Raw genomic sequence first — 24134 nt, 5'->3', positions numbered from 1 at the left:
GTTTTATTGTTTTCTAGAGTTTGTTATTTTACAGGCAAGCAGCTGGCAACAGCCTCCCTGCTTCGTGGAACTTAGTGGGGTAGTAGGATCCAACCCTTGAGGTTAATGACCCCTATCTCCGCTGACAGGACACTGAGCTCCTGAGGGTGATGATCGTTAGCCGCCCGAGGCGACCGCTCACTCCCGCAGCATGCCGCCACCCCCTAACAGAGCCAGAAGAAAGAAGAGTGGTGAATCTGACGCCGGAGTCCCGGTAAGCGGGTCCCCGGCGAGAATGGCGGCACAAGGGTGGAAGCACAGCTCTGACAGGCTGCGCTCCAGAAGGCTCAGCGGCACACTGTGTACGGCGCTGTGAGGGGCGTCCTGGGCCAACGCAATACCCTACACTGGTCAAACAAAGCTTTCAAGGTCTAACCCACTGTTTGCTGCAGAAATTACCTCAGGCCAGTATAATCTCTAAGTGCGGGAAGAAGCGCTATTACAGGGAGCGGAGCTTCTCCTCAGAGTGGATCCAGCACTCACCAGCGCCATTTTCTCCCTGCAGAAGCATCAGAATGCTGACAGGGAGCGCTGCCCTGCACATAACTCCAGCTATCCTCTGAAGTACCAGGGTTATACACAGGGGGAGGGGGAGTGTAAATTTATGAACTGTTTATCCTGTTAAGGTTACTCAGTCAGAGCCGGGCTGTTACCATAGTGACCGCTCACAGGGGAGCTGTGTGGCTGGTTTCCTTATACTCTGTGACTCTCTGAAGGTATTCTGGGGGGAAACTGTGCTGACATTTTCCTATGTGTGTGTAAATCAATTTACCATATTTAAGGGACTTTGTCCTGTACTGCAGAATGTATATCTTCTCCTGGGGAGTCTATCTATACCATGCTCCAAACTGTACAAATTCTCAGGCTTCGGCGGCAGTTCCCCTGGGGTGGCCTCCATAAGGTGTACTTTGATTTATATTTTTTAAATATATCCCATACTGGTAAGAAGCCGCAGTTTTGGAGTAGTCTGGGGATTAAAAAAATCTCACAGCTGTGTCTCTCGCCCCACTTGCGTACCCTAACAAGCGTACACTTACACTTATAATGCATGACATATGAGGGGGGCAACATATGTTTGAGGCTATTAGGGATGAGGAATTTTATTTTTATATATCTATAATAAGTGCCTTCCCACTGTTAAGGCCATTAAACTCTTTATTTAGGAAAACCTGAGTACACCCTGAGTTATTATCCACATCCCTAAAGAGTGTCAAAATTGTCAAGAGTTGTCTTACCTGTCCCTGGTACAACCTCCATAAAGGCTGATCGCAGATTGAGACTGATCTCTAATACTGTACACTGCTGCAGTTGTGACTCGGAGAGCCACTTTTGCGTACATCTCTGGGGCTATTGTAACGTGGTCAGGCTCCTTACTTGATGATTTAGATTCTATGTGTAGAAGTGACTTGTACTTGTTTCTATGTCACATACAGGACTCTACAGGCTTCACGGCTAGACGCCATGAAGGAGATTGACCTTCATAACGCAAGGACCACTGCTCTGGCAGTTTCGACACGCAGGGGAAGGTGGCTACACCAATGGACTGCGGATACAGAATCCGAGTAAGGTATGACAGGTCCGCCCTTCACAGGTAAGATCCTGTTGGGACGCACGGAATTATCCATGTCAACTGCGGGTAAATCGGTATGTCTTCCTTCCGCAGCTGCACAGACCAAGAAATGATATCCTACATCTACACTGCAATCCCTTCGTACTGCAAAGTTCAAACATGATTCCACATATTCCTCCACTTCCTTTAGTGGATGTTGGGGAAATCCAGAAAAACTGCACTGCCAGGTTCCCAGGGATGGATTTCAGATTCACCCGTTTTCAAACCCTTCGTTTGTCGGTGGACCTCATTGCCTGGGGATCAGGCAAGTGGGTGCGAGACTAAAGAGCTTCGGTAACACATCTGGGTGATATTCTGCCTAGACCCCTGGAAACAGTTGGGTTGCCCAGAGGTACAGACTAGAATTTCTAGTATCCCCGCCCCACTGATTTTTCAAATCAGGCTTCCTAGCTTCTCAGGCAGAAAGTGCACTACTGCTGGAAGCTATCATAACATTTGTCAAACAAATGTCATTATTCCAGTTCCACCTCATTTACATAACAGGGGTTACTATTCAAACATGAGGTAATTGATTCCCTACTGGTGGGTGTTCGATTTAGGATAGAGTCTGGGAGTGGTGATCTCTGATCGAGATATACAGGAATTCCTGGTATCCCGTGATATCAGGGGTGTGTACTTCACATTCCAATCTGGCCGCCTCTCTAGGCCTATCTAAAGTTGCACTACAACTATGTCACTTCCAGTTCCAAACACTGAACTTGGCTTCTAGGCAACACCGGGAGTGTTCATCAGGGCCATGGCAGCCTTTATGCTCCCGCTCCACAAACCAAGAGTGGTCATATATCGGGACGACCTTAACATCCTCCAGGGAGCTGTTGTTATGGAGTGTTGCTATCTGAAATCACCTGTCCCAGGATCTTGGGTGGATCCTGAAGCTTCCAATTTCACATTTGAAGCCGATAGGGTGGCGTTCCTTCCTGGGGATGATTCTCGACATGGTAGTGCAGAGGGTGTTGCTACCGGTGGAGAAAGCGTTGGTGATCCAATCAATGGTCCGGGATGTCCCGATGCCAGCCCGGGTATCGGTTCATCTGTGCATTCGCCTTCTGGGGAAGATGGTTGCCTACTAAGAGGCTCGACAGTACGGAAGATCCCTTGCACGGTCTTTCCCACTGGATCTCCTGGTCTTATGGTCAGGATCTCATCTTCACATGCACCAGCGGATACGCCTGTCGCCAAAAGCCGGAATTTCACTCCTCTGGTGGCTGCAAACTTCTCACCTACTCAAGGGCCGCAGGTTCGGGATTCAGAATTGGATTATTCTAACCACGGATGCAAGTCTCAGAGGTTGGGACGCAGTCGCTCAGGGGGAAAATTTCCAAGAAAACCAGTCAGTTCAGAAATCTCTCCTTCCAATAAACATTCTGGATCTGAAGGCCGTATACAATGACCTTCTACAAGCTGCGCATCTTCTGCGAGATCAAGCAGTTCAGGTTCAGTCGGACAACGTCACAACTGTGTCCTACATAAACAGGGCAGAACGAAGAGCAGGGCTGCAATGTCGGAGGTAACAATAATCCTCCTCTGGGCAGAGAGGCATGTGCGGGCACTGTCAGCGTTCTTCATTCTGGGAGTGGACAACTGGGAAGCAGACTTCCTCAGCAGACACGATCTCCTTCCAGGAAAATGGGGCCTCCATCCGGAGGTATTCGCAGAGGTGACAAGCCGATAGAATGTATCTCAGGTAGACGTGATGGCCTCTCGCCTCAACAAGAAGCTTCGGAGGTACTGTTCCAGGTCGAGAGACCCACAGGCAGTAGCGGTAGACGCACTGGTAACTTCATGTATGTTCCAATCGGTGTATGTGTTCCCTCAGCTTCCACTCATCACAAGGATTCTCCAACTTATAGTAAGAACAAGAGTTCAAGGGATCCTCATTGCTCCGGACGGGCCAAGAAGGGCTTCGTACGCGGATCTTCTGTGATTTCTACTGGAAGATCAGTGGCCTCTTCCTTTTCGCGAGGACCTTCTACAACAGGGGTTGTTCACCTATCAAGACTTACCGCGGCTATGTTTGGCGGCAGGGAGGTTGACCGCCAGATCTAAGCTCGGAAGGACATTCCGAAAAAGGTCATTCCAACCCTGATTCAGGCTAGGAATGGAGTAACATCAAAACATTACCATCCAATTTGGAAAAAGTATGGGTCTTGGTGTGAATCCAAGAAGTTTCCTACGGTGGAGTTTCAACTAGGACGGTATTCTCCTCTTTCTGCAAGCAGGTGTGGATGCGGGCCTACACTTGGGCTCCATAAAGTCCAGATTTTGGCCTTATCCAATTTCTTCCAGAAACTATTGGCTGCTCTCCCTGAGGTTCAGACTTTCTTGAAAGGGGGTTCTGCACATCCAGCCACCCTTTGTGCCTCCTATGGCACCTTGGGATCTTAATGTGGTGCTGCAGTTCCTACAGTCGGATTAGTTCGAGCTTTACAGGAGGTGGACGTCAAGTTTCTAACTTGGAATGTGGACCAATTGTTGGCATTGGCATCTGCTCAACGTGTGTCGAAATTGGGGGCATTGTCATGTCATACTTGTTTTTCCATGAAGATAGAGCTGAGCTCAGAACGCGTCAGAAATTTCTTTCAAAGGTTGTGTCGGTTTTTCATATCAACAACCTATTGTGGTGCCAGTGGCTACTGACTCCTCAATTACCTCACAGTCCTTGGAGGTTGTGAGGGCTTTGAAAATTTCTGTGACAAGGACTTCTCGTCACAGGTAGTCGGACACTCTGTTTGTCCTTTATGATCCCAACACGGTTGGGTGTTCTGCTTCTAAGCAGACATTTGCTCGCAGGATCAGGTTTCCTATCCAGCATGCTTATTCTACGACAGGCCTGCTGTGTCCAAGATCTGTTAAGGCCCACTTTACTCGTACAGTGGGTTGCTCCTGGGCAGCTGCCCGGGGTGTCTCGGCTTTACAGCTTTGCCGACCAGTTGCTTGGTCTGGGTCGAACATGTTTGCTGAAGTTCTACAAGTTCGAAACTTTGGCATCTGAGGACCTAAAGTTTGGTCAATCTGTTCTGCAAGATACTCAGCACTCTCCCTCCCGTACTGGGAGCTTTGGTACTTCCCCATGGTACTAAATGGAACCCTAGCATCCTCTAGGCTGTAAGAGAAAATAGGATTTTAATTACCTATCGGTAAATCATTTTGTTGTAGTCCGTAGAGGATGCTGGGCGCCCGCCCAGTGCTTCGCTTTCCTGCGTTGCTACTTGGTTAAGTATTGGTTCAGCTGTTGCTGTTCCTCTTTCATGCATGGTTAGCATGGTTTCTTCAGGTTACATGCTGTTTGGCATGGTTGTTTCCTGTTTCATGCATGATTTCTTCGTGTTGCATGATGGTTGGCATGATTTCTTCATGTTTCATCCCGGTTAACATGATTTCTTCATGTTGCCTGCTGGTTAACATGGTTTCTTCATGTTACCTGCTGGTTGACATGGTTTCTTCATGTTTCATGCAGTTTTGCATGATTTCTTTAAGGTACATGCTGGTTGGCATGGTGTCTCCATGTTGCATGCTGGTCGGCATGGTTTTTTCATTTCGGTGTGAGCTGGTGTGAATTTCACCACTATCTGTATTTCCTTCTCTCGAAGTATGTCTGTCTCCTCGGGCACAGTTTGTAGACTGAGTCTGGTAGGAGGGGCATAGAGGGAGGACCCAGCCCACACTTAAACTCTTAAAGTGCCAGTGGCTCCCAAAGGACCCATCTATACCCCATGGTACTAAATGGAACCCCAGCATCCTCTACGGACTACGAGAAAAGGATTTACCGGTAGGTAATTAAAATCCTATTATTACCATAATCATTACATGTGTTCATGGCATCACTTAAAATGTTTCCATTTTTCTTCTCAAATACTACTCAGTTAAGTGTCATTTATGCCTAAAATGTCACAAGAGACTTTTTATTACTCAAGTCTTTATTACGTTTAATTTTTTTGTATTAGAAGTTTTACTAATTGGTTGACATGCTTAGCAAGGAACATCCAGCATTTACCCAACTCCTACCATCGTTGTTGCAAACGTAACCATTCCTGCAGATTATCATTATTAAATTTTATTTATAAGGCGCCACAAGTGTTTCGCAGTGCCGTACAAAGGACAGGACAGGGAGACAAAACTTAGCACTACAGTAAATAAATGTCAAAAATAGAGTACAGGTAACAAAGAGCACCACACATTCTCAAGACATAATACAGCTAAGATGTAAGTATTGATGGAGTGATCATCGTACTGCTAGGGGCTGGTGGCCATAGATGGAGATGAGCCTTTACCAGCAGGAGAAAAAGCGTGTAAAGATGGTCGCTGAGTAGGTGAGAGCTGCGAGTGAAATTTGCCGAGAAGAGGGCTTAGATAACAAGAGGAAAGAGGGTCCTGCTCTGAAGAGCTAACAGTCTAGTGGGAAGGGTCGACAGACAGATGACATGAGGTACAAGCAAGCAGGAGGTAGCCTGATGGCAGTATGTGAGCAAAGCTGAGATATCCAAGGCACGAGTCAGGGGGATGGAGGAGCAGCCTCAGGACTAGGTTATGCATCGGAAGGGTACGCTTTGATGAATAGGTGGGTTTTCAGTGCCCGTTTGAAGCTTTGCAAGGTCGGGGAGAGTCTAATGGAGCGGGGGAGTGCGTTTCACTGAAGGGGTGCAGCATGGCCATAGTCTTGAACTCGAGCATGGGAAGCAGTGACCAGAAAGGTGGAGAGGCAACAGTCATTGGTCGACCGTAGGGGGCGGGAGGGAGTATGAAGGGAGAGAAGGTTGGAGATGTAGGGAGCAGTGGAATTAGAGATGGCCTTGTATGTGAGGGTGAGGAGTTTGAAGAGGATTCTGTAGGAAAATGGGAGCCAGTGTAGATTTTGTCGAATGGGAGTGGCAGATGTGGAGTGACGGGAGAGGAAGATAAGCCTAGCTGCCGAGTTCAGGACAGATTGGAGGTGAGCAAGATGGGAGCAAGGCCAGTGAGGAGAACATTGCAGTAGTCGAGTCGTGAGATGACCAGTGAGCGGATGATAAGTTTAGTTGCACTCTGAGAGAGAAATGGCCTGATGCGAGGAATGTTGCGTAGCTGGAACCAACAGGATTGTGCCAGAGCTTGGATGTGGGGTGCAAAGGAGTGGAAGGAGTCAAGAGTGATGTCCAAGCAGCGGAGTTGGGGAACGGGGGAGATGGTGGTGTTGTCAACAGTGATAGAGATATTGGTAGGGAGTGTTGCTCTGGATGGGGGAAAGATGATGAGTTCAGTTTTGTCCATGTTGAGCTTCAGAGAGCGCTCAGACATCCAGGAGGAAATTGCAGAGAGGAAGCTGGAAACCTGAGAGAGGACAGAGGGGGAGAGATCAGGAGAGGAGAGGTAGAGTTGTATGTCATCAGCATAGAGGGGGTATTGAAGGCCAAAGGAGTTAATGAGCGCACCCAGGGAAGAGGTGTACAGGGAGAACAGAAGGGGGCCAAGGACAGAACCCTGAGGGACACCAACAGGAAGGATGGAAGGGTGTGAGGTGGTGCTGGAGGCAGACACAGAGAAGGAGCGGTTAGTGAGGTAAGAGGAAAACCAGTCAAGGACAGTGTTAGGGAGGCCAGCGTTTTGGAGTGTGCGGAGGAGGAGAGGATGATTCACAGTGTCAAAGGCAGCAGAGAGGTCCAGAAGGATGAGCAGAGAGAAGTGGCCCCTGGATTTGGCCAAAAGCAGGTCATTGGTGACTTTCACCAGGGCAGTCTCAGTGGAGTGGAGTGGGCGAAAGCCAGATTGTAGTTGATCGAGGATGGCGTTGTCAGAGAGGTAGCTTGTGAGACTGCTGTAGACCAGTCATTCAAGTAGCTTGGAGGCGAAAAGGAGAAGAGAGATGGGGCGGTAGTTAGTGAGTGATGAATGGTCGAGGTTGGTTTTTTTGAGAATAGGTGAGACCAGAGCATGTTTGAATGGTGAGGGGAAGATGCCGGTAGAGAGCGATAGATTAAAGAGGTGAACAAGGTGGGAGCAGGCAGTGGGGGAGAGGGAGCGGAGAAGATGGGAGGGAAGGGGGTCCAGGGGGCAGGAGGAGGTGGGGAGGATAAGATGAGGGAGTGGACATCCTTGTCTGAAGTGGGACGGAAGGAGGACAGGGTTGGGTAGATGGAGGGGAGGGATGATGGGAGCAGGGTGGCAACAGAGGGGTGACGGGGGGAGATGTTGTGTAGGATATCCTCAGTTTTGGAGATGAAGGAGGAAAAGTCAGTGGCAGTGAGGGAGGAAGGGAGGGGAGGAGGAGGGGGGTGAAGGAGAGTGTTGAAAGTTTCAAAGAGACGGCATGGACAGGAGGACTGAGAAGAGATGAGTACTTGGAAAAAGGATTACTTGGCGAGGGAAAGAGTAGAGCTGCAGGAGGAGAGAATAAACTTGAAATGGAGGAAGTCTGGCAGAGAGTGAGATTTCCTCTAGGAGCATTCAGCGGACCATGAGCATTTTTGTAAGAAACGTGTTCGTTTGGTGTGTCAGGATTGGGGTTTGGAGCGGCGGAGTGGGACAGAGGAGAGAGGGGGCCACAGAGTCGAGAGCAGCGGTTAGAGAAGAGCTATAAAAGGAGGCTGCCTGGTTGGGACAGGTCATAGTGGAAAGAGGAGAGAGGAAAGTCTTGAGGGAGGACATAAAAGTGGGGTCGAGAGGCCTGAATTTGCATCTGGTGATGGTGAGTTTGGGCGTGGAGAGGAGAAAGGAGGATGAGAAGGTAAAAGAAAGCCACCAATTGCCACCAGATCTGTATGGCTCTCTCTAAAATTAGGATTTATTGCACAAAAGTAGGCACATTACAGTAATATCACATACAATTGTGCAGTTTTCACATGATTCTTATTGATGACTGGTCACTTTTAAACAGCTGTCTGTGTTGCAGACAAACTGGAAACTAGAAGATTTACAATTTTACATGAACTGTTGTACCAGCTGTTTTTTTCTCTTTTTTTCTTTCAAAGCATATGCAATTAAGAAATGTTTTAAAATAAACAATCATAAACATGGATAGACACATACATGGATGTAACTATAGTGGGTGCAAGGGGTGCCACATGGGGCCCAGAGGCTTAGAGGGGCCTGGACCCTGGTTATAAAGTTGCATACCAATTTCACAGATATGCTTGCTAAGCATTTGGGTCTGATCCATTGCCCAGCCTGAAATGTGTTACATTACAATTTCAGTAAGAGGAGTGTAGTGCATGTTATACTGGTAAGGGGGCACTGTAATGTGGCACAATATGAACTGGAGGGCACTGTAATGTGTCATAATCTGATCTGCTCATTGTAATGTGGAGGGCACTATAATGTTCCATAATAAGAAATGGGGCACTGTAATGTGGCACAATATGAAATGGAGGCACTACAGTGTGGCATAATATAAACTTGGGCACTGTATTGTGTCATAATTTGAACTGGAGGGCACTCTAATGTGGTATAATATGAATTGGGACACTGTATGTCATAATGTGAATTGGGGATACTGTGTGGCATAATGTGTACTGGAAAGCCCTACAATGTTTCATCATGTAAGCTAGGGGACCAATATGGGGCATAATATTAACTAGGGCACTACTATGGTTCAGAAATGAAATTGGGCACTATTATGGGGCATAAACTTAATAAGTGCTGTGGTGTCTCTCAAGAATCATTGGGACAGTGGCCCCTTTAATATGTTGCTATGGGGTCCACAAAGTTCTGGTTACGCCCCAGTAAACATAATCTAATTAAAATAAATATTTTTTTTTATTCACACAAATGGGTAGCACGCAGCGATAGGTAAAAGCGCAGCCAGCATTATTATTAGGCACAATGCTTTCTTCCTCTCTCTCTCTCCTCGGGTCCGCTACGGTCCCAAAGCAATGACATCCTGCCTGCACAAAACTGATCTATTTGATCTATTTGATCCTGCATAAAAACTATGAACACTATACGAAGCTACTGGTAAACATCAAATCCCTTTCAGCCACACACTACATAGATTTGCTCAGTCACAATGCTGATCACCCCTTCACAAAGTACAAGGTAAGCTTCAAATAGATAGAATTCTCCAGTTTAGAATTATCTACCTTTCTATGCAAGGGCAGATGGCTCAATGAATAGATTGTCTTACTGCAATGCCATAGGCAATGGGTTCAAATCCCGGGTATGTCAGCATCTTGAAATGTAACAAAGGACAGTGTGACTAAGTAACAAAGAAATCTCAAGTTGAGTTCATGAATGTTGTATAGGTAATAGCGACAGAAGGGGTGGGGAAAGGAGACAGGAGCGGTCAGGAGATGCAGGGCTTCAAAAAGGGGGGATGCTGCAAGTGAAAGTAATTAAAACAGATAATTGATAAGTGCCGCCAACAGCACCCCCTACCCTGCAGTGCTATGTGCAGTGCACCCTCCGCACACTCCTAGTTACAACCCTGCATTAAGATTTTTGGCCAGAGAGAGCCAGAAAGTGTATGTAATGTACAAAAATGCTTCTCAATATCACACATTGTTATACACACTAAAACCAAGTTAACTGGCAGCTTCAAACACATCAAAATGGCAAAAACAGAAGAAAATGAATGAAACAATGTTGTTTTTTTTAAATAAAGATTTTTTTTTAAATACGGGAATACTTGAAAACAATTTTTATCTTTTCAACAATTGCTGCTATGGAGCCCACAAGGTTCCAGTCATGTCCCCGATTTAAAGAATTTTCATAAATAGGGCAATTTTGTCTGTTTCGACCTTTAATTACATTGCTGGAAGTGTGCTTAGAAATGTGTGATATATCTGGAAGCAGGATTGGACTGGCCCACAGGGTTACTTACAGTGGAAAACATCCAGTGGCCCCCATTGCCTGAGGGCCCCAACCCTTAATCTAATGTCAAGTTTCAGACTCTAAATTGTTACTCTAGTAGAGGGTCAGTTACATGGTCTCTTATGACTGTCCAAGCCTCTGTAAGGACTGACCTCACCCCCTGTGGTATCTGGCCACTCCATTGAAGCATGGGCCCCTACCATTGTATTCACCCGGTGGGCCCTTCATGCTCCAATCCGACACAGTCTGGAAGCACATAGTTACGTTACATTCACTTTGACTCGTTTGACAAAAGGAGAACTGCAGAAACATTAAGTGCAAACTCTTCAAACTATCAGGGAGGTAACATGCTGCATTTTGCTGTACCTCGGAAATCATCTGATAAGTGTGGCCTGTCCATTCTCAGTCTCCATGCCAGACACAAGAATGGGATGGGACAGCTATAATTCCTGTGTCTGAAATACTCATTACTTGTGGCTGAAGACAAATGAAATAGCACAACAAATGGAATTACATAAAACTGAAAATGTACTGAGTATACCAAATGTGCCTATAAATGCAGCAATTTCGCTGGATTGTCAGGTTGATTTAATTTTAGACCGAGTGGTCCACAACTCACATGTGCATTAGTAAGAAATTGCTGCTGATCCCTATCAACATCCAAGATTTGTAAGAAGGTGGCGTTGTACCATGATCAGTACCTGATGCCGGAGCCCGTGTTTTGTCTGTGCAAAACCATGTTAATTGTGCATTAATGGTGTCCCACACCTGTAGCCAAAGTGGGCATAGACTCAACCATTTGGATCTTGGGGTCAGCATTAGGATGAGCCTTTATATAAGCACTTTTATCTATTTTAATTATTTGATACAACTGTAGAAACAAAATGAATTCACTGTTTACTCTTGAATAGTATATGATAAATAAAACCCAACTGGTAAAAAGCATTACTCTATAGACTTGGCTATGTGTAGTAATGTATTACTATTACTGAAATATACCTCTTCCTTATTATAAGAAGGCAGAGTATGAACCAACAGGAAATAGAAATGGTGTAAACTAGACCACAGAGCATTATACGTAACTTATTCCTAACTGCTGGTAGTAGGTGTAGACACCAGGAGGTGGGGTAGAGGAAATCTATCACATAGCCTGTGCTGATCTGCACTGCAGAATAATTGTCTGTGTGCAGCTGCTTTTAGTGTTATTTTTTAACATCTGACACTGGAAACTTCAGATACAACAGGGAGAACAAAAGTCACAGTATAAAACATGTGCCGTACTTCCAGCTAATGAACCAATTGTGTTGTGTTGTGGATAGCATGGTGACATTAAAAGTCTGCTGACTTCACTTATCCCCCACCCAAGAGCTATAATTATTACTATTATTACATTTTATTTATAGGGCGCCACAAGTGTTTTGCAGCGCTGTACAAAGGACAGGACAGGGAGACAAAAGTTAGCATTACAGTTAATAAATAACAAAAATAGAGTACAGGTAACAAAGATCACCACACATTCTCAATACATAATACAGTTAAGAAAGTAAATAGCGAGGGAGTAATCATTGTACTACTTGGGGCTGGCAGCCATAGATAGAGATGAGCCTTTACCAGCAGGAGAAAAGCGGTAAAGATGGTCGCTGAGTAAGAGAGAGCTGCGAGTGAAATGTGTCGAGAAGAGGGCCCTGCTCTGAAGAGCTAACAATCTAGTGGGGAGGGGCGACAGACAGATGACATGAGGTGCAAGCAAGCGGGAAGAAGCCTGATGGCAGTATATAAGCAAAGCAGAGATGTTCAAGGCATGGGGCAGGGGGATGAAGGAGCAGCCTCAAGACTAAGTTATGCATCGGAGGGGTACACTTTGATGAATAGGTGGGTTTTCAGTGCCCGTTTGAAGCTTTGCAAGGTTGGGGAGAGTCTAATGGAGCGAGGGAGTGTGTTCCACTAAAGTGGTGCAGCACAGGCAAAATCTTGAACGCATGCATGGGAAGCAGTGACTAGGGCAAAGGAGAGGCAACGGTCATTGGCCGACCATAGGGGGCGGGAGGGAGGATGAAGGGAGAGGAGGTTGGAGATGTAGGGAACAGTGGAATTAGAGATGGCCTTGTATGTGAGGGTGAGGCGTTTGAAGAGGATTCTGTAGGGGAATGGGAGCCAGTGTAGATTTTGTCGAAAAGGTAGTGGCAGATGTGGAGCGGCGGGAGAGGAAGATGAGCCTAGCTGCGGAGTTGAGGACAGATTGGAGGGGAGCGAGATGGGAGAAAGTGAGGCCAGTGAGGGGAACATTGCAGTAGTCGAGTCGTGAGATGACCAGTGAGTGGATGATAAGTTTAGTTGCACTCTGGGAGAGAAATGGCCTGATGCGAGCAATGTTGCGTAGCTGTAACCGACAGGATTGCACTAGAGCTTAGATGTGGGGTGCAAAGGAGAGGGAGGAGTCAAGAGTGACGCCCAGGCAGTGGAGTTGGGGAACGGGGGAGATGACTGTGTTGTCAACAGTGATAGATATTTGTAGGGGGTGTTGCTCTGGCTGGGGGAAAGATAATGAGTTCAGTTTTGTCCATGTTGAGCTTAAGAGAGCGCTCAGACATCCAGGAGGAGATGGCGGAGAGGCAGCTGGAGACCTGAGAGAGGACAGAGGGGGACAGATCAGGAGATGAGAGTTAGAGTTGTGTGTTATCAGCATAGAGGTGGTATTGAAGGCCAAAGGCGTTAATGAGCGCACCCAGGGAAGAGGTGTACACCTAAGATAGGGGGAGAACATAATCTAAATGAAATGAAATACCGTTGAAACACCGGGATGTAGTTATGTGACTGGAGGTCAGGAGATCGCCGGTCACAATACCTCCCCCTACATCCCGCCCCCTCAGAATCCCAAAAGTCGCTATGCCGACTAGCAGGGACTATTCCCACTCATGGGTGTCCACGACACCCATAGAGTGGAAATAGAACCTGTGGTGAGTGCAGCTCTCCACCGAGCCCGCAAGGGGCTTGTTGCGCTTGCCCCCGCCGGCCATCTTGATGCTGGGATTCCGGTATCGGTATCGTGACCGGCGGTCAGGATGGCTGCAAGCTGTGTATAGTAGGCTGCATTTGAATGCAAAAGACTAATAAGGTTTGTGCACAAACCTATAAACAAAAAATCATTATTTTCTTAGAATGTTGGGACATTTTTTTACCCGTAATTCTAAGTCTGTATACAGAATATTTTCTGAGTGACTTTTATGATTAATTAGATGGTAATGCATTTGCTGTTAAATGTTGTGTTTAATAAACAGGTGAAATACACAGACTTGTGAAGTCACAATGAGGTAGAGATCAGTAGTGTTCCTGGTGCTATAATTACTGTGAGGATACAGGAAGCAGATAAGCTTCAGAGCTTCTGTATATCCCTTTCGGGCAGCTGGTCCTGTGTTTTTCCTGTCATTGCAACCTTGCCCCCCTTCTGTTGTGTTAGCACAGGAGGAGAGCAGCCGTCTGACAGTGACACTGACACTACACAACCAGCTGACAGGAAAACATATGGAGCCTCATCTGTTGCTACATTAAATAAAAAGACAACTGTGGTGTAAGAGTGATTGATAATACAGCAGATGTTATCAGAAAGTAGGAATGGATGCTACAACATCAGATACTGGCTCGGTCCAGACTGCCACCTAGGAAGAGATTCTACTGTATCTCTATAAAATGTTAGACAATAACACAAAGGTACCAATAATATATAAAAATTGTACATGTATAAATAAGAATTTACTCACCGGTAATTCTATTTCTCGTAGTCCGTAGTGGATGCTGGGAACTCCGTAAGGACCATGGGGAATAGCGGGCTCCGAAGGAGACTGGGCACTCTAAGAAAGAATTAGGACTACCTGGTGTGCACTGGCTCCTCCCTCTATGCCCCTCCTCCAGACCTCAGTTAGGGAAACTGTGCCCGGAAGAGCTGACACAATAAGGAAGGGATTTGGAATCCCGGGTAAGACTCATACCAGCCACACCAATCACACCGTACAACTCGTGATACTATATCCAGTTAACAGTATGAATAACAACTGAGCCTCACTGAACAGATGGCTCATAACAATAACCCTTTAGTTAAGCAATAACTATATACAAGTATTGCAGACAATCCGCACTTGAGATGGGCGCCCAGCATCCACTACGGACTACGAGAAATAGAATTACCGGTGAGTAAATTCTTATTTTCTCTGACGTCCTAGTGGATGCTCGGAACTCCGTAAGGACCATGGGGATTATACCAAAGCTCCCAAACGGGCGGGAGAGTGCGGATGACTCTGCAGCACCGAATGAGCAAACTCAAGGTCCTCCTCAGCCAGGGTATCAAACTTGTAGAATTTTGCAAATGTGTTTGAACACGACCAAGTAGCAGCTCGGCAAAGTTGTAAAGCCGAGACCCCTCGGGCAGCCGCCCAAGAAGAGCCCACTTTCCTCGTGGAATGGGCTTTTACAGATTTAGGATGCGGCAGTCCAGCCGCAGAATGTGCAAGTTGAATCGTGCTACAGATCCAGCGAGCAATAGTCTGCTTAGAAGCAGGAGCACCCAGCTTGTTGGGTGCATACAGGATAAATAGCAAGTCAGTTTTCCTGACTCCAGCCGTCCTGGAAACATATATTTTCAGGGCCCTGACTACGTCCAGTAACTTGGAATCCTCCAAGTCCCGAGTAGCCGCAGGCACCACAATAGGTTGGTTCACATGAAAAGCTGAAACCACCTTAGGAAGGAATTGGGAACGAGTCCTCAATTCCGCCCTATCCATATGAAAAATCAGATAAGGGCTTTTACATGACAAAGCCGCCAATTCTGATACACGCCTGGCCGACGCCAAGGCCAACAGCATGACCACTTTCCACGTGAGGTATTTTAGCTCCACGGTTTTAAGTGGCTCAAACCAGTGCGACTTTAGGAAATCCAACACCACGTTGAGATCCCACGGTGCCACTGGAGGCACAAAAGGGGGCTGAATATGCAGCACTCCTTTAACAAAAGTCTGAACTTCAGGCAGTGAAGCCAGTTCTTTTTGGAAGAAAATCGACAGAGTCGAAATCTGGACCTTAAAGGAACCCAATTTTAGGCCCATAGTCACTCCTGACTGTAGGAAGTGCAGAAATCGACCGAGCTGAAATTCCTCCGTTGGGGCCTTCCTGGCCTCACACCAAGCAACATATTTTCGCCATATGCGGTGAAAATGTTTTGCGGTCACATCTTTCCTAGCTTTAATCAGCGTAGGAATGACTTCCTACGGAATGCCCTTTTCTTTTAGGATCCGGTGTTCAACCGCCATGCCATCAAACGCAGCCACGGTAAGTCTTGGAACAGACAGGGCCCCTGCTGCAGCAGGTCCTGTCTGAGCGGCAGAGGCCATGGGTCCTCTGAGATCATTTCTTGAAGTTCTGGGTACCAAGCTCTTCTTGGCCAATCCGGAACCACGAGTATAGTTCTTACTCCTCTCCTTCTTATTATTCTCAGTACCTTGGGTATGAGAGGCAGAGGAGGGAACACATAAACCGACTGGTACACCCACGGTGTCACCAGAGCGTCCACAGCTATCGCCTGAGGGTCCCTTGACCTGGCGCAATATCTTTTTAGCTTTTTGTTGAGGCGGGACACCATCATGTCCACCTGTGGCCTTTCCCAACGGTGTACAATCATTTGGAAGACTTCTGGATGAAGTCCACACTCTCCCGGGTGGAGGTCGTGTCTGCTGAGGAAGACTGCTTCCCAGTTGTCCACTCCCGGAATGAACACTGCTGACAGTGCTAACACATGATTTTCCGCCCATCGGAGAATCCTTGTGGCTTCTGCCATCGACATCCTGCTTCTTGTGCCGCCCTGTCGGTTTACATGGGCGACCGCCGTGATGTTGTCTGACTGGATCAACACCGGCTGGTGTTGAAGCAGGGGTCTTGCCTGACTTAGGGCATTGTAAATGGCCCTTAGTTCCAGAATATTTATGTGTAGGGAAGTCTCCTGACTCGACCATAGTCCTTGGAAGTTTCTTCCCTGTGTGACTGCCCCCCAACCTCGAAGGCTGGCATCCGTGGTCACCAGGACCCAGTCCTGTATGCCAAATCTGCGGCCCTCTAGAAGATGAGCACTCTGCAGCCACCACAACAGCGACACCCTGGCCCTTGGAGACAGGGTTATCAGCCGATGCATCTGAAGATGCGATCCGGACCACTTGTCCAACAGATCCCACTGAAAGATCCTTGCATGGAACCTTCCGAATGGAATTGCTTCGTAAGAAGCTACCATCTTTCCCAGGACTCGCGTGCAGTGGTGCACCGACACCTGTTTTGGTTTTAGGAGGTCTCTGACTAGAGATGACAACTCCTTGGCCTTCTCCTCCGGGAGAAACACCTTTTTCTGTTCTGTGTCCAGAACCATCCCCAGGGAACAGTAGACGCGTTGTAGGAACCAGCTGCGACTTTGGAATATTCAGGATCCAGCCGTGTTGTTGTAGCACTTCCCGAGCTAGTGCTACTCCGATCAACAACTGTTCCCTGGACCTCGCCTTTATAAGGAGATCGTCCAAGTACGGGATAATTATAACTCCCTTTTTTCGAAGGAGTATCATCATTTCGGCCATTACCTTGGTAAATACCCTTGGTGCCGTGGACAGACCAAACGGCAACGTCTGGAATTGGTAATGACAGTCCTGTACCACAAATCTGAGGTACTCCTGGTGAGGAGGGTAAATGGGGACATGCAGGTAAGCATCCTTGATGTCCAGTGATACCATGTAATCCCCTTCGTCCAGGCTTGCAATAACCGCCCTAAGCGATTCCATTTTGAACTTGAACCTTCTTATATAAGTGTTCAAGGATTTCAAATTTAAAATGGGTCTCACCGAACCGCCCGGTTTCGGTACCACAAACATTGTGGAATAGTAACCCCGTCCTTGTTGAAGGAGGGGTACCTTGGTTATCACCTGCTGGGAGTACAGCTTGTGAATCGCCTCCAGCACCGCCTCCCTGTCTGGGGGAGTAGTTGGCAAGGCTGATTTGAGGAAACGGCGAGGGGGAGACGTCTCGAATTCCAGCTTGTACCCCTGAGATACCACTTGTAGAATCCAGGGATCCACCCATGAGCGAACCCACTGGTCGCTGAAGTTCCGGAGACGGGCCCCCACCGCACCTGGCTCCACCTGTGGAGCCCCAGCGTCATGCGGTGGACTTAGAGGAAGCGGGAGAGGACTTTTGTTCCTGGGAACTTGCTGCATGGTGCAGCTTTTTCCCTCTACCTCTGCCTCTGGGCAGAAAGGACGCGCCTTTAACCCGCTTGCCTTTCTGGGGCCGAAAGGACTGTACCTGATAATACGGTACTTTCTTTGGCTGTGAGGGAACATGGGGTAAAAATGTCGACTTCCCAGCCGTCGCTGTGGAAACGAGGTCCGAGAGACCATCCCCAAACAATTCCTCACCCTTGTAAGGCAAAACCTCCATGTGCCTTTTAGAATCCGCATCACTTGTCCACTGCCGAGTCCATAATACTCTCCTGGCAGAAATGGACATTGCATTTATTCTAGATGCCAGCTGGCAAATATCCCTCTGTGCATCTCTCATGTATAAGACTATGTCTTTAATATGCTCTACAGTTAGCAATATAGTGTCCCTGTCAAGGGTATCAATGTTATCAGACAGGGAATCTGACCACGCAGCTGCAGCACTGCACATCCATGCTGAAGCAATAGCCGGTCTCAGTATAATACCTGAGTGTGTATATACAGACTTCAGGATAGCCTCCTGCTTTCTATCCGCAGGCTCCTTTAGGGCGGCGTATCCGGAGACGGTAGTGCCATCTTCTTTGACAAGCGTGTGAGCGCTTTATCCACCCTAGGGGATGTCTCCCAACGTATCCTGTCCTCTGGCGGGAAAGGGTACGCCCTTAGTAACTTTTTAGAAATTACCAGTTTCTTATCGGGGGAAGCCCACGCTTCATCACACACTTCATTCAACTCATCAGATGGGGGAAAAACCACAGGTTGCTTTTTCTCCCCAAACATAATACCCTTTTTTGTGGTACCAGGGTTAATGTCAGAAATGTGCAACACATTTTTAATTGCCGTAATCATGTAACGGATGGCCCTATTGGAATGTACACTAGTCTCATCGTCGTCGACACTGGAGTCAGTATCCGTGTCGACATCTGTGTCTGCCATCTGAGGTAGCGGGCGTTTTTGAGCCCCTGATGGCTTTTGAGACGCCTGGGCAGGCACGGGCTGAGAAGCCGGCTGTCCCACATCTGCTATGTCATCAAACCTTTTATGTAAGGAGTTGACACTGTCGCGTAATTCCTTCCACATATCCATCCACTCAGGTGTCGACCCCGCAGGGGGTGACATCACATTTATCGGCACCTGCTCCGCCTCCACATAAGCCTCCTCATCAAACATGTCGACACAGCCGTACCGAAACACCGCACACACACAGGGAATGCTCTGACTGAGGACAGGACCCCACAAAGTCCTTTGGGGAGACAGAGAGAGAGTATGCCAGCACACACCACAGCGCTATATAATGCAGGGAGTTACACTACACAAAGTGATTTACCCTATAGCAGCTATAATACACAGTATTTGCGCCTAAATTTATTGCCCCCCCCCTCTCTTTTTTACCCTATTGAGCCTGGAAACTGCAGGGGAGAGCCTGGGGAGCGTCCTTCCAGCGGAGCTGTGAGAGGAAATGGCGCCAGTGTGCTGAGGGAGATAGGCCCGCCCCCTTCACGGCGGACTTCTCCCGCTTTTTTATGGATATAATGGCAGGGGATTTTACACATATATAGTCTTAATGACTATATTATGTGTGTTTTTTGCCAATATAAGGTAATCTAATTGCAGCCCAGTGCGCCCCCCCCCAGCGCCCTGCACCCATCAGTGACCGGAGTGTGTGGTGTGCATGGGGAGCAATGGCGCACAGCTGCAGTGCTGTGCGCTACCTTAATGAAGACCGGAGTCTTCAGCCGCCGATTTCCTGGACGTTCTTCTTGCTTCTGGCTCTGCAAGGGGGACGGCGGCGCGGCTCCGGGACCGGACGACCGAGGCTGGGCCTGTGTTCGATCCCTCTGGAGCTAATGGTGTCCAGTAGCCTAGAAGCCCGAACTAGCTGCAAGCAGGTAGGTTCGCTTCTCTCCCCTAAGTCCCTCGTAGCAGTGAGTCTGTTGCCAGCAGATCTCACTGAAAATAAAAAACCTAAATATACTTTCTTTTCTAGAAGCTCAGGAGAGCCCCTAGTGTGCATCCAGCTCGAGCCGGGCACAGATTCTAACTGAGGTCTGGAGGAGGGGCATAGAGAGAGGAGCCAGTGCACACCAGGTAGTCCTAATTCTTTCTTAGAGTGCCCAGTCTCCTTCGGAGCCCGCTATTCCCCATGGTCCTTACGGAGTTCCCAGCATCCACTAGGACGTCAGAGAAAAGTGTGTGTCGCCTGCAAACAGTGAAGACACTAACTGTGTGGGCTTGGATTTTCTCAATTTATGAGACTGTAACATATAATTTCATTAGGGATCAATTATATTTCAGTGCTTAAGTAGAAACATAAAATTACAAATGTATAGGGTACTGTTGTGGGTTTCATGCACTTCCACCAGGAAATGGTGCCTCTGTACAGTCCAGGGCATATATTATGGTATTTCAGCCCTGCTACCTAGATTTTAACTGAGAGGTTAATCTAAATGTGCCTAAATACTGGGCAGTGCACAATAATTATTTATTTATTACTATTTAGTTATAGAGCGCACATATATTCCACAGCGCTTTACATTTGGCCATTCACATCAGTCCCTGCCCTAGTGGAGCTTACAGTCTATATTCCATACTACATGTACATGCACACACATACACACTAGGGTTAATTTTTGTCGGGAGCCAGTTAACCTACATGTATATACGGGGAGAATGTACAAACTCCACACAGTTAGGGTGTGGTTGGAATCGAACCCACAACCTCAGTGATGTGAGGCAGTAATGCTAAGCATTACACCATCCGTACTTCAAAATAGAATATTTGCATGGTAATTGAAACATGCTTGCCTAAATCCTGTCCTGAAGTGGAGGTAGGAGTGGAAGTTGTGTAGCTGAAAATAATGTCATGAAGTCCTCTGGCCGTCCACTTCCATAGGGAAGTTGAAGGCATCTGGGAGGTTATCCTACTCTAGTGCACAAGAATTCTCTGAAATTTGCACCCAGCAGGCAAGTATGATTTTAAATATACCCCAGGAAATGTCATTGTTATGGTAGTACAGTAAAATTACATGTTCTTCCCCATATCTTCATGGGCATTCTTTGTGGTCTAATGCTCCACTAAGTCAGGGGAACTCATCTTCAGATCCCCATACTCCGTGGATAGGGTGTGTGATGAGCTCTGGTCCCTATGTGACAGGTGGCCTGTCACATTGCTAATACAGCTGCAAGTGGGATTTTACCCGCAACGCAACTGTAGATATCAGCAAGTGAAGCTGCCATCCAGAAACTAAAAGAGGCACCCACCGGAGCTACCGCAACTCATTCACAATTACATACACTTATTCAGTCGATACGCAAGAACAAGGGCCCTCATTCCGAGTTGATCGGTCGCAAGGCGAATTTAGCAGAGTTACACACGCTAAGCCGCCGCCTACTGGGAGTGAATCTTAGCTTCTTAAAATTGCGACCGATGTATGCGCAATATTGCGATTACTAACTACTTAGCAGTTTCTGAGTAGCTTCAGACTTACTCTGCCTGTGCGATCAGTTCAGTGCTTGTCGTTCCTGGTTGACGTCACAAACACACCCAGCGTTCGCCCAGGCACTCCCACCGTTTCCCCGGCCACTCCTGCGTTTTTTCCGGAAACGGTAGCGTTTTCAGCCACACGCCCCTGAAACGCCGTGTTTCCGCCCAGTAACACCCATTTCCTGTCAATCACATTACGATCGCCGGAGCGAAGAAAAAGCCGTGAGTAAAATTACTTTCTTCATAGTAAAGTTACTTGGCGCAGTCGCAGTGCGAACATTGCGCATGCGTACTAAGCGGATTTTCACTGCGATGCGATGAAAAATACCGAGCGAACAACTCGGAATGAGGGCCAAGGAACATCGAGCTGAAGGGTAGGCCTATGGCTACGCAGGCTGGAGTCACACAGGTGCCATGTTTTTGTACATTAGGGCTCGCAAGCTGACATCAGATACACACCCTGAAAACGGCTATGACACGCCTGCGTTTTAAGACCCACTCCCCGCTAACACCATGTTAACACCCCCAAATGGTCACTTCCTATCAATCACTTTGCAAAGGATTTCTCACTGAGTGTGGATCCGCAAAGGCACCTTAACGCATGCGCAATGCGAATGCAGCACATGCGCAGTCTGCGGATAATCGCTCAGTTCCATGGAACATTGGCTTTGCATACTTCTCTGAATCACGCGCAGAGTCCCAAGCTACACATCACAAAGAAGCACCATATAACTTGGCAAATCTAGCATTTACATGTGGATATATTTGTGCACACCTGTAATGTGCATGGGACACTTCCTTTAACCTTTAAAAGCATTATTAAACTCTCTACTACAATGCTCAGTATCTCTTTATGTTGTGGATACAACAGTGGTGTGTTATTACTGTAACTGCCACTAGGAATTTGGGAGGACTCAGGTGCTGGAGTGTGGGGCCCCAGAAGAGCGCAGCTATTCCCCCCTCCCCCATTGTACACGTTACTATGGTGTGGGCCATGGCTTGCAGCAGTGTGCACATTGGGGTCCTTGATTGTGACATTGCAGGGGGGCATGGTTATTCCCATCTGCACTCCCAGGTCCTTACAGAGGATAATCTGACTAATCTGTCGCTGTGACCTCTTCTTCGCATCCAACTGAACTTCATTCATGAAGCACATAGGTGGGTATGGATGGGCATCCAGTCAGGGCCGGTGCAAGGTTACTTGGCACCCTAGGCAAAACTTCTGCCTACTGCCCCCCAACACCATCAATTACCCACTGCCCAGTCAGCAGCATGTGAGTGTCAGGCTATGGGGCAGAGTGTGAGCGAGTGTCAGGCTATAGGGCAGCGTGTGAGCGAGTGTCAGCCTATGGGGCAGCGTGTGAGCGAGTGTCAGGCTACGATCCAGCGTGTGAGTGTCAGGCTACGGGGTAGCGTGTGTGTGTCAGGCTACGGGGCAGCGTGTGTGTGTCATGCTATGGGGCAGCGTGTGAGTGTCAGGATACGGGCAGCGTGTGAGTGTCAGGCTACGGGGCAGCGTGTGAGTGTCAGGCTACAGGGCAGCGTGTGAGTGTCAGGCTATGGGGTAGCGTGTGTGTGTCAGGATACGGGGCAGCGTGTGAGTGTCAGGCTACAGGGCAGCGTGTGTGTGTCAGGCTATGGTGAAGCGTGTGTGTGAGGCTATGGGGCAACGTGTGTGTGAGGCTATGGGGCAACGTGTGTGTGAGGCTATGGGGCAGCGTGTGTGTGTCAGGCTACGGGGTAGCGTGTGTGTGTCAGGCTACGGGGTAGCGTGTGTGTGTCAGGCTACGGGGCAGCGTGTGTGTGTCAGGCTATGGTGAAGCGTGTGTGTGTGAGGCTATGGGGCAACGTGTGTGTGTGTGAGTGAGGCTATGGTGAAGCGTGTGTGTGTAAGGCAGCTCCAGACATTGCACTGACTTGTAGGATGCATGCAGAGTTCATTTCACAGACAGTGACAGCTGCCTTGTGTCCATGCGTATTTCATCCTGGTATTTCTGGTATACAGGTACTCCTGTAGGCAGCTCAGCCCATGCAGGTGCCCTTTTCTCATAATTTCAGTGCCCAGGGTTCCCAACAGTTACTGGAGGGTGAACGGGAGGACATCAGCCAAAATGGGGGCGGGTCATCAGGAGCCGCGGGTGGGCGGGGTATTGGCGGCTACTGCAGAGGAGTTTTTAGGTACAGTATCTGGCCGATGAATGGGCAATGCTTTGCATATAGCCACGCCCCCTCCCTACGGCTCTCCCCTTTTCTTCTAGTACTGCCGCGGACAGTGTGTCTGAGCTCTCGGTGTGACTGGGTCAGGGGAGCTGCGGGCCATGAAGTTAGCCGGGGCCCCATAGCAGCTGCATCCCCTGCACCTGTGGTAGTTACGCCACTGCCAACTGGGTTAGCACTGTTCCTGCTGGTGGGGAGGCACTGCTCCCGTTACTGCCGCCAGCTCGATAAGTGCGTGGTTGGTGCTGCTGCTGATGAGGGGCGGGTGACTGCTGCTGGTGAGGGGCAGGCGGCTTCTGCCTCTCCTCAATCCCCCTGTCCTCTATAACCAGCAAAAATATATATATAAAAAAAAAACTGGTCCTGTGGATTGCGGGGGGACAGTGGCGCCCACGCTTCAGTGGCCGGCGCTCTATGCTGTTTCACACTACCCGGTTTTCATAGGATGGCAAAAAGCCGGACAAACTTTGTCCAGCTTTTTGCCATCCGTCAGTGCCTTACACACACAACGGTTTTGTGCCGTGTTTAAGGCTGTGCGCATGCGCCACAAAAAAAACCTTGTGTGTGAAAGCAACCATTTACACACTTAACTCACTGCCTGTAAGGACGGCACGGCCCCGGCGCGGCAGCCGGACCTTTCAGTGGACATTTCTGGCTGCAACCCGGCAGCCGTGCCGGGGCCGTACCATGTGAATTGACACATTGCTCTGCATGTGTCTAAGCAGCGCGGCCGCGGCAAAAA

General features: G+C 48.2%; 1 long non-coding RNA gene across 1 annotated transcript in view; it reads left to right on the top strand.

Moving 5' to 3' along the window:
- Positions 1 to 691: 691 nt before the first annotated feature.
- Positions 692 to 24134, top strand: part of LOC135050853 (uncharacterized) — an 85722-nt gene continuing 62279 nt past the window's right edge. Inside the window, exons 1-2 of the long non-coding RNA XR_010241874.1 lie at positions 692 to 755; positions 1473 to 1630. This is a non-coding gene — a long non-coding RNA (uncharacterized LOC135050853). The remainder of the gene's footprint in view (positions 756 to 1472; positions 1631 to 24134) is intronic.

This window comes from Pseudophryne corroboree, chromosome 2 (genome assembly GCF_028390025.1).
Source record: "Pseudophryne corroboree isolate aPseCor3 chromosome 2, aPseCor3.hap2, whole genome shotgun sequence".
Taxonomy (NCBI): Eukaryota; Metazoa; Chordata; class Amphibia; order Anura; family Myobatrachidae; genus Pseudophryne; species Pseudophryne corroboree.
This window is presented reverse-complemented; position numbering and strand designations above follow the sequence as displayed.